This window comes from Xenopus tropicalis, chromosome 4 (assembly GCF_000004195.4).
Source record: "Xenopus tropicalis strain Nigerian chromosome 4, UCB_Xtro_10.0, whole genome shotgun sequence".
NCBI classification, from domain to species: Eukaryota; Metazoa; Chordata; class Amphibia; order Anura; family Pipidae; genus Xenopus; species Xenopus tropicalis.
Window position 1 is genome coordinate 119,003,723 of NC_030680.2, and position 12,325 is coordinate 119,016,047.

The window sequence follows — 12,325 nt, forward strand, 5'->3', positions numbered from 1 at the left end:
GTAGATCCTATAACGGTATATCTATAACAAATATCTAGAATCTGTTGATATTCACTCCAGGAAGCATATGGATATTTGCTGTCTAGTTGCAAGACCACTTACTGCCCTGCTTCTGAAAGTTGATTGGAACATGTCAGTATAATGTAAAAAAAAGTAAAGGCTATTTTTTCCTTAGAAAAGTGCCCCCCATGCGACCCCCAGCCCCACCTGCTGAGATGATCAGGAGACTGTGCTGTAGGGCTCCTTCCTGCTTCCTTCTGTCACAGTGGGATCTGGCGATACGGCCATTAGCTGTAGTACACATGAGAACAGTACTCAACCCCTGTGAAGGATTCCACTGTCTCCTCACCACTATATACTGGGGCAATGCCATATTTGGTGTTACTGGAAAAAAACAAGGCAATGAGAACAAAAATGATGTTTTACCCCTGCTGCACAGCACTGCAAAACTTTTAACTAGTTGTTGCTGGACTACAAATCCCAGAATAATGTAACATACAGTATACTGAGAGTTGTGGCACACTGGGGGCTGTAGTCCAGGGTTGTATTCTTAAAGCCTGAAATATAGCACTTAACAGGTCTTATGCAAACAAAGACCCAGGTTTGTAAATTAAATAAAAAAACTTATCTTTGCTTTGTTAAGACCTGCTGAGTGCTGTACTTTGTGGGACTATTACATTATTTGTTACTAGCACCCAGGCAGTCAATATATATTTTTTAGTGTGAGTGCTCCTCCTTTGGTTGGGACTATATATATATATATATATATATATATGTTTTTTTTGTCTGTAGAATTCTCATTGGTAAATTTTCTTGCATCTAAACTTATGTTTTGGGAAACTCCTATAGAAAAACTAGAGGGCACAGTGGGACAGCATCATAGTTGGGTTTATACCCCTTTAACCTAAGAAGATAACAAATAGGAGCAAAATAAGAACACAACATATAGGAGCAAAATAAATGAGAAAAATTCCTGATAAATGCACTGGTGCCAGTATATGCAAGCAATAATCACCAGAAGGATTTGGGCCACATCACAATATGCCAGAAGGTACATTTCTGTGGCTCTATGACTACTGGGGAACCTATATTTCCAATTTTCTTTGAATATGTTGATTTGTTTTATTTTGTGTACTGGTTGCCCTGGATTTATTTTTTCCATTACTGACATATGGTAATGCCTGAACCATCCCTGCTTTAATGATTCTCATAATGTAATAAATAGTACCAATCTTGTTTCATTATCCAAATGATGAACCATTTTGCTACTTGGACTTCATTTCTCATAATTATACCCATTGAATGAACACCTGCTGTTGAGCCTTCACTGAAGCTTTCTAAGCCTCACATGTGCTATAGAAAGTATGGTCCTTTATTTTGTGAAATTGGAGTGACGTACAGAAAAACTAAATGCAAGAGAACCTGAAACCTTTGGAGTGAGGGGGCTGTTAAATGAAGCAGTAATTAAGGATCAGTCTGCCACAGATTTGCTCACACAAAGATACCTGAAATTTATATATCGGGTTATGTTTTCTTGGCCTGTACTATTAAAGTATTGTATCAATGTACAGCACTGCAAATACAATACAGTATATATATATATATATATATATATATATATGTAAAGAAACAGAGTGCCGCACACACAGGGACTTTAAGAAAAACAAAACATATTTATTGAAAAGGATATATATATATAACAGGGAGCCAGGGAGCCCTGGACTGGAAATCAATCTATATATTATTAAAAAGTCCATGACAAGGATACTGCAAAATGGAACCGGGGCACAGTAGGCAACAGGATCTAGCCTATCTAGCCCCTTGCCTAATGGTACTGGTCACAATAGGCATAGCAATGGGATATAGCCCTTGTGTTTATTTTGTCAAACAAATACCGACAAAAGCCAGTACCATGTTAGCAGCTTATTGGGCTGAGTATGGGGCCATTCTAAGGGCCTGCCCAACCAGTATCTGTCTTTTTTTAATATACTGTTGGACAAGAACCACATTGGTGCTTTCCTAACAGCTCGCTGTAGGCTCCCATTAAAAATTGTCATCTCTCCTGAAATTTTCTGGAGTCATCCTGATTTATTCCCCCTTACCTGGCCACAGAAACAGTGTGAGCGTGATCGGGGCATGGCCAGGATAGAACAGATTGTGGTGGGGGTGTGGGGTTTAGAGGGTGCATAGGCAGATGCACCAGGATCTCTTTAGATTCAGATTGATGTCTCTGCCCATAATGATCCAGCTGAGTTTAGTCCAGCCTGTTGGTGGCCAAATTGGGTTAAAATCCTCTCACATTTTATGACTAGCTTAAAAGTTCTAAAGTTAAAAAAAATGATTTTCAGTTTCTCCACACAAAAATAAACATATCCTCGGTTTACTTGCTTCAAAAGGCTAAAGAAATAAAGGCTAAAGTTTGTCCTGATCCTCTTCTGACCTGACAGCCGTTTGTATTAATGTTTAGATGGCTACTGGCTGTGCTGCTTAGGAGGAATTTTCAGTTCATACTTCACTGCCCAATTGTTTTTTTGGCACTTTTGGCACTTTTCAGCACTTATATTGTAGTGTCACCCACTGTGACATACAGCACTTATATTTGCCTATTTGTGTCTGTAAGTTACCCTCCCATATAGATTGTAAGCTCTACGGGGCAGGGACCTCCATCCTCTTGTGTCTTTGACTCTTAATTTATTGCAACTGTATTTATCTTGTATCTATTTTTGTATCTATCTGTATTTATTGCTATACTTTGTATTTATCTATTATTATCTTAATAACCTAGTTTGTATTAATGTATTCTTCTACTTTACAGCGCTGCGTACATAAGTATCGCTTTATTAATAAAGATATACATACATATACATACATTGTATACATTGGGCTCACAATAATTCCTAAGGCCTTTAAAGCTACAGTAACACCAAAAAATTAAAGTAATTAAAAGTAACTACAATATAATGTACTGTTGCCCTGCATTGCTACAACTGGTGTGTTTGCCTCAGAAAGACTACTATAGTTTATATAAGTAAGCTGCTGTGTAGCCATGGGGGCAGCCATTCAAGCTGGAAAAAAGGAGAAAAGGCACAGGTTACATAGCAGATAACAGACAAACCCCCATTATATGGGGCTTATCTACTAGGTATCTGCTATGTAACCTGTGCCTTTTCTCCTTTTTTACAGCTTGAATGGCTGCCCCCGTGGCTACACAGCAGCTTATTATATAGTAGCTTGTCTGAAGACAAAACACCAGTTTTTTGCAGAGCAACAGTACATTATATTTTAATTACTTTAAAACACTTTAATTTTTTGATGTTACTGTTCCTTTAAGCCATCAAAGTGGCTGAAGTCCCTTTAGTTTTACCATGAATGCTTGAGCCACGGTAATTGGCATCTGTACTCATACAATTATTTTGTTTACTTCTTCCTTTCTTCTATTTTACTCCTCTGTCCATTATTTCCTACTGCTTGTTTCTTTCCCAACACAAGTGTTTCTCATGCCAAACTGACATGGTTCCTGTACCTTTTAGCAATAGGCATTTAACCCTTATAAAGTGCCTTTGATTTCCTGTGTTTTCTGAAAGAAAGAGGATTTGCAGGCCTTGCAGTTTTGATATATGGCCTTTTTTCACGGTAAACATCTCTGGGGTCAGGAGAAAAAACTGAGAGAGGCCAGTGTGATTGTGAGCTACTTTTTTCCCCTTAATTGAAACCAAATGTTGCACAGGTTGCATGCTGGGAATTCTGGCAGGCAGTCTGTTATAGCTAGAAACTCAACTTTCTCAAAGGCAGCTTACATCAGGCACAGTACAGTACCTCCCTGCAGACGTTTCCTTCGGAAAGTGCTCCTCCTCTGGCTTTTTTTTTTACCTCTCTTTATGCAGAAAACGGATAAAATATCTCTTGCTGAAAATAGAGAGAAAGTTTCACCAACTGATTAAAAAATCTGTCACCTCCAGGACACATGACTTAATGGAATAAATGGAACTGCTTTATAATAGAGAAGACAGGACTTTTCAGAGATTATTGGGCAGCAGGAATGAAACATTGGCAGTAAAGGTGGATTGTTCACATATGTGCTGACAACTACAGCCTGGGGTAGCCACTTTACAGGAATATTACAAATGATCTTGGATCCAGACGGATGGGGAATTCTGTTAAAAAGATGAATTTTTCCTGCTGATTCTAACAGTAGAAACTGTGTATCTTTAGTGGAATAACTCAGAGACAAGGTAAGTATGCGTTATTCTTGCTAAGATATTGCATGTAGTTTCTTGCCTTTCAGTCTAGCAGTATGTTTCATGCTTTGTGTATATTCAGTGCACTGTTGGTATCTCAATCATTACTGACAGTAGAACTGTGTGCCTTTTCACTACCTATTGTACAAGTTAGGCTGGCAACATGGCATGGAGTGGCTGGATCCTCTTGCAGAAGTGGTGATTAAATCAGCAGCAGTGTAGACACAGAGTAGGGGTAGTGGCATCACCCATGGCTAATGCTAGTCTCCTCTCAGACTTTAAGAAGGCTACTACTAAGGCTGAGGTGCTTTATAGTGGTTCGGTGAGTGTGTACTGAAACCTGCGATTGTTACTGATGCCAAGCGTGAGCAGGTATCACAAACTATGTACACTTGTCACTAACGTAAAATCTTTCTCATTACTGCCTCATTTTAAAATAAATTGCAGGTTACAATTAATCCCAAAGATGCTGTAACGGTACCTGCTGTTTATATCAAAGTATTGGGTACTTTTATGAGAAGTTGCTGCTGCTAATTTCAGTCCGGGTGCCTGAAGGAAAATTCCAGTCCTCCAGTGTCACGTTTACTATTCAAGGCTCTGTCGCTTGTCTGGCTGTAATCCACAGTTCCTTACGTTTGCAGTGTGTTCGCCTATATTTATTATGTTTGTGATTTAGATTTGATTTAGATCAGTTTGGATAATGGTACAGAGTGATACACTATTATATGTTCTTATTGAATTCCTGCTCTGCAATCAGTCTCTTTTTCAAGGTGTTGTTCTTTCCCTTGGGTTCAAGCTGGTTTTGTGTATCTGTTCTGCACAGTTTGTGTAAAAGAATTCTGTGTTTAACCCATTCATGGCTTGTGATGATATTCAGCATGCAAAGCTAAACTAAGGCATCAAGTGTGGAATAAAGAGGAGGGGATGTTTGCATGGCAGGCATAACAAGCCGCTCACAGACAGTTACTAGAATCTGACATTATCATTCAGGTTACTGATATCCAATGTGCAGCCGGCGCTCTAGGAAACTGCCATGCTGCAGCCCTCAAGGGAATGTTAACAGAATCCTATTTAGGTATGGGATTTCTTATCTGGAAACTGAATCCAGAAAGCTCTGAATTATGGAAAGGCCACTACCATAAAATCCATTTTAAACAAATAGTTTAATTTTTTTAATAATTTCTCTTTTCTCATTAAAAATAGAACAGCTTGTACATAATGGTAACTAAGCTACATTAAACCCATATTGGTGGCAAAACACTCCTAGTGAGTTTAGTTTATTTCTGAATTTTTTTTAGCAGACTTTAAGTATGGTGATCCAAATTACAGAAAAAAAAAACCTTATCCAGAAAACCCGGGTCCCAAGCATTCTGGATTAGAGATTCAATACCTGTGTATGAAATGTTTTTCTTTAATGGGGCTTGCTACCTGCTGTATTAAATAGACTTACCGTATGTGCATACATTCTTCCAGCTTGTTAACACAAGAGCTTAGTACATTCCAGGCTTTGGTATCTATACATGTGCCTAAGGCTGCACAACTCATGGCCGGTGGGACTGTTCTGTTGCAAACTATGGAAAAGATTTGCCTCCTAGAAAAACTGGTGATAGATGGAACTCCATCACTCATATGCAATGCTTTATTAGAAAAGCCGTAGTGCTAAAGTGTTACTGACATGATATCTCTAAACTCATTTAATATTTTGCCTACTTTGTGCTCCCACTTAGTAGTAGTCTTCTCCTTCTTCTGACAGGCCCTCTAATAATGCTCTTGAATTTGCCCCAGGTTTCATATGTTAATTTAATGACAAAAAGGCCAAAAGGCAACTAATCCCAGCCACAGGGAAAGAAAGCTCAGCAGGTCTCATCCATATAACTTTTTACAAATCACAGAGAAACCACTGAAATGAATTGTTCTCTAAAGCTGGCCATACACCTAAAGATGTGCTTAATTGGTGAGGTCACCAAGCGGATCTTAAAATGCCCACCTTAAAGGAAAACTATAGCCCAGAATGAATGCTTAACCAACACATAGGGGCTGATTTACTAATCCACGAATCTGAATCCGAATGAGAAAAATTCGGATTGGAAAACGAACATTTTGCGTCTTTTTCGTATTTTTTGCGATTTTTTTCGTCGCCGTTACGACTTTTCCGTAAATTGTCGCGACTTTTTCATAGCCATTACAAATTTCGTGAATTGTCGCGACTTTTTCATTGCCATTATGACTTTCGTGAATTGTCGTGACTTTTTCATTGCCATTATGACTTTCGTGAATTGTCGCGACTTTTTCATTGCCATTACGACTTTCGCGAATTGTCGCAACTTTCGTATTGAGAGCTCAAAAAAGTTGCGACAATTCGCGAAATAGTCGCAAAGTACCGATCATTACAAAAAAAACGCATTCGGACGCTTTTCGGACGTTCGTGGATTAGTAAATGTGCCCCATAGTTTATATTATGTTAAGTGACCTATTAATGAATCTCGCCAAACTGGAATATCAGTAAACATTACCCTTTTACATCCTTTCACTCAATCCACAATTTAGTGATGGGCTGTGTGCTCCCTCAGAGATCACCTGACCAGAAATAATGCAGCTCTGACTGTAACAGGAAGAAGTGTGGGAGCAAAAGGCTGAACTCTGTCCATTAATTGGCTGATGGGGCCTAGCATGTATGTGTGCCTTGGCTTGTTTGTGTGTACTGTGTGTTTAACTCTTAAAATGGCGATTTTCTATTTAGAAGTGCCCAACAGCACATACTACTAAAAAAAAGTATATTTTTATGAAAATAGTTTATTTAGATGAAGCAGGGTTTTACATATAAGCATGTTTAAGCAATATATTTTTATAGAGACCTACATTGCTTGTGGTATAGTTTTCCTTTAAGGAGCGCCAAATTATTAGATGCCAACAATGGTAATGATTTCCGCCAGGGCAAGGACCGTATCAAGAAGCCAATATCTGGCCAAGTCAGGCAGGCCCATCCTATACATGGGCCAATAAGCTGCAAACTAAGTCTGGAAGGCAGCTTTTATCCATCCATGTATGGCCTCCATAACACTGACACAAAAAGCAAAATGATTAAACAATATAAATAACAGGCCAGGTAAATATTTAATAAAGTGAGAAATTTCTCTTCGTCTTAACCCCAAGTTCACATGAGTACATCAGCTGTATTTTCATAGTGGCATCACATATTTACTTGAAATCATAATTACACCATGGTGAGGGCAATGTGGCAACATTTTTTTGATGTAAATACTTTGTATGGGGAAAATACACTGGAACATTTACACCATAGGGCAATGACATATGTGGTAGGATATTAGCATGGAGGACATGATGTAGATATTAGGATAGTAAAGTGGCTGCTTTATAGTTATTATGGTAGTTTACCTGCCTGGACCTGGAGAAATTACTGTTTGTGAAAAAAATGCATTGGTGTCTGCAATAAATTGTTCTGTTTTTTAAGTTTCACTGTTGTGTATTTACACTTATATAGAATACAGAATGCTCGGAACCTGGGGTTTTCCGGATACAGGGTCTTTCCGTAATTTAGATCTTCGTACCATAAGTCTACTTAAAAAATTTAAACAGTAATTAAACCCAATAGGATTGTTTTGGCTACAATAAGGATTAATTATATCTTAGTTGGGATCAATTACAAGCTGCTGTATTATAACAAAGAAAAGGAAAATACTTTTTAAAAATGTGAATTATTTTATGAAAATGGAGTCTGTGGGAGATGGCCTTTCCGTAATTCAGAACTTTCTGGATAAAGGGTTTCCGGATAATGGGTCCCATACCTGTTTGGCAAAACTCCTTGTAATGTTCTCACATTTTAATAAAGTGCTATAATATTTTAGTATAAAAAGGAGTAACATTTAAGTCAAATGTTATAGCAAATTTTTGTTTTTTCTTGCAAAAATACATAAATTTCATTGAGTCATGTGACACAAAATACATCCCTAGGCACTGATTATAACTGATGACATCACTAAGCACCATTTATGAGGATATATTTTACAGGGTATTGATGGCTATTGTGTATAACCCAAAAGTAATACAGTACAATAATGTGCTTTTCATTATCCTGTCAACTTCCAGACCAGAGCATAGACATCAGGCCAACTATTCAGTGATTTCCTTTTTGTGATTTTAATAGCTCTGCCTCCATTTATAAACATTTGTTTCAATTATTATCATTCCAACTTATTATTATATTATTATAAGGTTATTCCTTCAGGACCCTTGGGTGCATTTTCAAATATAACATATATCTTGTTGCAAAATATGACGATATTTAAAGTCACCTTGTCACTTGTTCTATTGCCAGATCTAATCCTATCCCTTGTGTCTTCTGTTGGTGTCAGCTACTATATGGCATGAGGTTGGCATTATAGTATATGTAGGCAATGAGAAGCATGTTATACTTTTGAACAGTACATGTTTTAATAGCATTGCACCTTAACAGAGCTTTATATTTTGGCAAAGAATAGAAAGGTAACGCATCTCGTATTTTCCAAACTATTGGGGCCACATTCAGTAATGCATAATGCATTCTTTTCTTAGATACAGTTAAGATGAGGGGCCCCAGATATCTGGACCAGTGTACAATATAAGCTAAGAGTAACTTGGAGTGTTAGGGGTTCAAGTATGAGAGGTGGTGTTTCCCCTAGGGATGTGCAGAATCCAGGATTCGGTTCGGGATTCAGCTTTTTTCGCCAGGATTCGGATTCGGCCGAATCCACAGTCCTGGCCGAACTGAATCCGAATCCTAAAAATCACATGACTTTTTGTCATGTTAACACGTAAGTGGACATTTAATCCTCCCAAATCCTAAATAGCATATGCTAATTCGGATTCGGTTCGGTATTCGGCCAAATCCCTTACAGTGACATCTGGTGATCATGCAAAATACAAGAAAGATCTCCATAACAAGCCACATATAATGGAATACATTGGAATATGCCAAAATGTTATGTCTTGTGATAAATAAAATCTGCCAATAAAATATCTAAACAAGCCCTAGCTGCTGATACATGTTCCAGTAGTTCGTTGCAATGTAAGTAGTGATAGTATACTTACTATCACCTACTAGCATGGTGATAGTAAGTATACATTGGAACAGAAACCCACACAGACTGTATAACTGTCCTGTTACCATAGCCCAGTGAGAAATGCCAGCAGCTCATGGCACTGAATTAGTTAATGCGAGGGCTCGAGATTCCACATTGCGTCTCCAGATTGGAATTTTGCTAAGACCATTTTATAAGTGTTATAACAAATATTAAAAGCGTATTCCTGTTACATAAAAGGACAAGCTATCATTTTTGCAGCCATGTAAAAGATACCACGGCATGAGAGAACTAAAGCTTTACACAAATGTCAGTCTATTTTTTAATTCTGTGGGTTATATGGGAAAGAAATTGCAGGTTTTTTTCTGGAAATTCCGCTTCACTGCATAAATTAATACTGCAAGCGTGTACACGGTCAAGCATTTGTAGCCTGCTTACACCAGTTTGTGCAAACTTGGGGGCATTGATTGTAATTAGCTGGGATGTGTAACCCACCTCCAAGCTCCCACTGGGAGCTCCCAATGCAGGCAGCCATATTTGGTTACGTGCATGTGCATTGTGAATTGTTTTCAGCTCCTTCATTTTGCACATGGATATTAACTAAGATTGGGGGAGGAGTCAAATGATTCTATGTCACGATGCTAAGCAAGCTTGGACATCCTTGTTATGCACTTGTATAGTCCTAAACATGGTCACCTGAACCAGGAACTCCTTCCTAGTGCAGGTGGCATTGTGCCCGCCACAGCATTTTCAGTCCAAAATAGTATTGTTTCCCCCAACTGGAGTGCGGCTCTATAGGTAGTATGAAAACATCTAAAATTTTAAATCTAATATCTCAGAAACCATAAGGAATAGAAAAGTAATGTAAAGTCTAAAATTGCTCAGAGGAGCACTCTGAGTCAGTTTACATTAAACTGTCAACCCCATTACATGTCGACCCCAAAAATATTTTTTTTTACTAATAAAAGATAACATAATTCCAAGCAACTTTCCAATGTGAATTCATTGTGCTTTATTGCTTTATTGTGCTTTAAAAGTTATTTGTAAAAGTATTTGCTGAACTCCTGGTTATTACTTTTTTAAACAATGTTGCAAAGGTCAGTCTCCTTCAGAAAGACAGGTCTGTCAGTCTGCTGCCTTGTGTTACATTGTTTGAAAAGTCAGAGCCACCAGGGCAGAAAATAGAAAAGGACAGACAAACACTGCTTTCAAAGAAATAATATATACAAATAAATAAAAAAAACATTGCAAATTTGTAATGAATGTATATTGCAAAGTTGCTTAAAATTATGTTTTCTTTTATTAGGCAAAAAAATTATATTTTGGGTTGCCTTGTGCTTTTTGGGATTTTGATCTCAATTAAGTCTCCTGGTGGGCCTCCAGCAACTTATTCCAGCACTAAATGAGCTTGTCAGAAGGATTGATTATCAGCTGTAAACGAGATGACCATTAGGGCAGGCTAGGTACTAGCAAGTAAAGCCTTCGAAAGAACTTCAAATAAACGTAAATTCCACCGAAAACCTGCAATAACCAATGTCATTTTTTAACATGAATTTATTTCTGATGTGACATTTAATTTTATAACTGGCTCAGCTAGCAAATACTGTAACTACTGTACAGCAGAACGTGCAGTTATTCCTTAGACTAACACTTTAACAACTGGCCTATTTATCAACCAGCTTCCCCTGGAACCCTATCGGTGTCTTGAAACTTATTGGCCACGAAAGACCAAAAACCACTCATTCTCATCATTTGCTTTTACAGAATGTTCTTTATATTTCGTTTGACTAAAATAAAGTCACATTGAGAATCTTGAAATCCTAGGTTTCTTCAAATAATTAATCATTTTTCCTACAGATGCATTCATCTTTTTTAATCATAGTTATTATACATATAAAAAAGTTTTTCTGGGAGGTGATCCATAATCTCCCATGATTGTTTCTAAGCAACTTTCCAAAAGTGCCTCCAGGTGGTCTCGTGGTATGCGCTGCTGTTCGGCAAGCTATACTAAGCAGACAGATCATCAGAATGGATTTTACTGGGCTTATGCGGAAATGTGTGGTTAGGACACTAGTAATCAACTTAAAGTTCTACCTTTAGAATTCGGACAGAGGGAACATGAGCTGGCAGAATTTTACTTCAAGGATGGAAGTAATTACAACATCTGAGACCACTAAGTAATAATCAGGCTACAACGGAAAATGTAAAGATATGATATCAGTGCTAAATGACTAATAATTCTCTGCTGCCATCTTTTTCCTCTTTGGGCTAAACGCCAAGGGACATTCTGTAGGATGGTGTTGGAATACATGCTACAGGTTGGATGTAATTGCATGAGTTAAAATATAATGGGACTGATACAAAATCTGATGTGTGAACTAAATGAAAGAATTGCGATCCTACACAATGCACCTGTAGGAAGAAACCGCTGCATGCTGCGTCTTCATCCAACGAGAAAAAACCTGATGGCGTCTGATAGACTTTTTACTGTTGAAATACACTGACTGTCAGTGTAGGCAGGAACAAAACACACCATCAGACTTTATCTGATCCGACTTTATATTACAGCTGTGGGGATCAGATATTGTAGGATCCTATAAAATCTCATGCTGTTGTGTGGTGTTGCATGGTGTTGCATGAGAAGATTAGATAAAGTCTGACCCTTAAATCTGATCAAAATCTCCTAAGTAGTCTAGACCTTAGGGCTTTGGCACATCGGGGAGTTTAGTCGCCCGCAACAAGGGAGATTTGTTGCGGGCGACTAAACTCCCCGATATGACATCCCACTGGCGAAAATGTAAATCACTGGTGGGATGGCATACACAGTGGCGTGATTTGTGGAAATCACAGAAATCATCCCGTGTGCCAGAGCCCTTAGCAATGTTCTTCTGATCAATAAATTAAATTAAGGAGAAGGAAAGGTACAATCACTGGGGGGGGCCAAAATGTAAGGCACCCCCAATGATGGTTATCACTTATTTTATACCTCGGGCTGGTGCTCCTGTTGGG

The 12,325-nt window shown here is 38.1% G+C and overlaps 1 protein-coding gene across 3 annotated transcripts in view; it reads left to right on the plus strand.

The window, feature by feature from the left end:
- The first annotated feature begins 3,765 nt into the window (after positions 1-3,765).
- The window catches only part of ddr2 (discoidin domain receptor tyrosine kinase 2), a 43,340-nt gene continuing 34,780 nt past the window's right edge, over positions 3,766-12,325 (plus strand). For all 3 annotated transcript variants that reach the window (XM_002933778.5, XM_031901065.1, XM_031901066.1), the window contains exon 1: positions 3,766-4,232. The gene's annotated coding sequence lies outside the window, so the exon portion shown is untranslated. The remainder of the gene's footprint in view (positions 4,233-12,325) is intronic.